Raw genomic sequence first — 2718 nt, forward strand, 5'->3', positions numbered from 1 at the left:
CCTGAGGGACTAGACGCACATGTGCAGAAGAAACTCACAGATTACGGCTCAAGAAAGAGGGAGGTGCTCTGAATTGCAAATTTTGATTTAAACAAATTAAATCTTCTCTACTTATTTTAAAACTCATTATGTCGTTTACGTATGCACCTTTGTGTGTCTGTGCACATACATGGGAATGCCTTCAGAGAGTTGACGTTGGACTTATGAGCAGTACTGAGCAACCTGGTTGGCTACTTGGGACTGAACTGGAGTCCTCTGCATCCCATGCTCTTTGCCACTGGGCTTCCTCTAGAGACCCAAACAGTGATTTTTCTATCAAAGAATCTCTAGGTAGAAAACTCCAATTAACAGCCTGAGAAGCCATGGGAGATTTATCCTTAATTATTTTTTTTTATGTTTCCTTGACCATCTGTCTATCAAAAGCTTTGTGGTTTCCCCAAAGAACACGGGTTGGATATAATATCGACGTTTGATTCAGTACTCTCTACAATAGTCCAGACACAGTCTGTGGGATTCATCTTCTAATATTGGATTCTGTCATTCCATTTTCTGACAAAAAAATAAATAAAAAAAATACCCTTCAAAATTAAGTAATGTGACCTAAGTATTATCTAATGATTCATAAGCATCTTTGTCATTTGGATCCATACCCCATGCTTATAATCTCACTGGTTTCAGTTTATGAGCTCAATACAATTCTGTTTTCAAGAAGGTTCATTGCAGCAGAATGTGATTTATCTATTTATCTAAGCCATCTCTTCTGACCCTGGAGAAGAGTCTGGAGAATAGAGACACTGCCCCTGGTAGGCAAGTTACCCCGCATGACCAGCCAGCTGCATTAGCACATGGTGGAGCCTCATTCCTTTATCAGATGCCCATGAATTCTCATGTGACTGGAACACAGATACCTAGCAACTGGAGAGGAGCCAAGAGTGCTGTTCTGAGGCAAAGTTTTGTCTCCTTACTGTATTCTGTTATTTGTCAGTGACCTACTTCATTTAATAACCACTTAGCAAGCTGGCTAATTTGCATTAATGGCATTTCTGATAAATATCTGAAAGACATGGATACAGTTCTTTATATCAGACATTACAAAATATATCTTGGTAATATTATAGCTCCTCATTTCCAAAATGATTTTTTCAGATGTGATACTTTTTTTTGTCTACTTCACAGAAAATTCAACTCACTGTGTCTCCTCTGTGAAAATAACTCGGTTACACCCAATGTTTTCTAATTCAATGCTTCAAAACTAGGGGTGGTACCAAGAAAATTACCATCCTGTTAGAAAGCATCCTAAAGCTAAAAGCTGACAAAACACCCAGCTTGAATAGAAAACTGTTGTGGGGAAAAACTAGCTTAAATCTAGAATTAATACTGGTGACTTACTTCCAATTCACCGGAACACTGAAGCTTGCTCAAAAATGATAATGTGTTTTGAGGGGCTGGAGAGATGGCTCAGTGGTTAGCTCACTGACTGCTGCTCCTCCTGTGGAGTTTTGACTTACAACCCCCACTTGCCTCCAGTCTCTAACTCCAACTTTAGCAGATACAATACACTCCTCTAGCCTCCACAGGCACTGAATAATCATGTTGGATAGATAAGTGCAGGTACAACACCCATACATATAAAATTATTTTAATTTAAAAAAATAAACTGATCTGAGTTCTTTGGTGGATTAAATAGGGAGATATTTAAATAATAATCACACACAACTTAAGATTTTAACTCTGAAAGCCAACATAATGGCATTCACTGGTGCTTCAGACTCTATCTGTTATGACTCCCACACCTTGACAGGCTGCACCCCCATCCTGTGAGCTGAAACAACCCCTTCCCCACCCTGGATGAAATAGAGTCAGATGTGTTTTTATTACATCTTATGTGAGGAGCAGAGCCCATCCCTCCACCCATGCCCCAGGTTTTACTTATTCATAGGACTCACATGATTCAACCTAAAGCTATATAGTCTCTGCTACAGTTTATCACAGCAGAAACACACACACACACACACACAGAGAGAGAGAGAGAGAGAGAGAGAGAGAGAGAGAGAGAGAGAGAGAGAGAGAGAGCGCAATCAACCAACAAAAAAACTGCAAAACCTGAGGCCCATAAGGCCAAGTTGAGGCTTCCAAGAGTCCCTTCCACATCTCCCTAAATACAGTACGCTCAATCTTTTCTGCAATGCCTGGGAAGTATTATCTATGAGAATGAACGAGACTTAGTGCCCACTCTTTCTATTGGGAGGTGGTTTACACTGGTATTCTCTGCAAGTGTGAACCAAAATTCCCGACTCCAGAAGGAAGTAGCTGTTGGTGTAAATGGCATTTTTTGTTCACACTTTAAGGACAGTAAGACACCCAAAGCAATTCTTCATATGTTAGGAACCTTCCTGATGGCTAAAGTTCCAGTTAACTGCTTAGATTCCTCCTCAGGCAGGTCTAGCCTTGCTGTCCTATAGAGTTGTAGGAGCCTTAGGCTCATACATTATGGTAATTCTTTTTATAGTTCTAGTTAGCTGGAAACTCATAGGCATTCCAGACTGGTGACTCACTCGTGTCAAAGTAGAAGTCAGATGATAACTAGAAAGTTGTAAGCAGTGAGTGAGGGAAAATAATCTGATTTTTCAAAGAAATGAGTTGTGTTGGCATCAGCTGAGTTGGTCTCTCATTAGTCTCTCGAGTCTCTTCTAAGTCTTTATTCCTTCAGAAAGCCCT

Source organism: Mus pahari, chromosome 20 (genome assembly GCF_900095145.1).
Source record: "Mus pahari chromosome 20, PAHARI_EIJ_v1.1, whole genome shotgun sequence".
Lineage (NCBI taxonomy): Eukaryota > Metazoa > Chordata > Mammalia > Rodentia > Muridae > Mus > Mus pahari.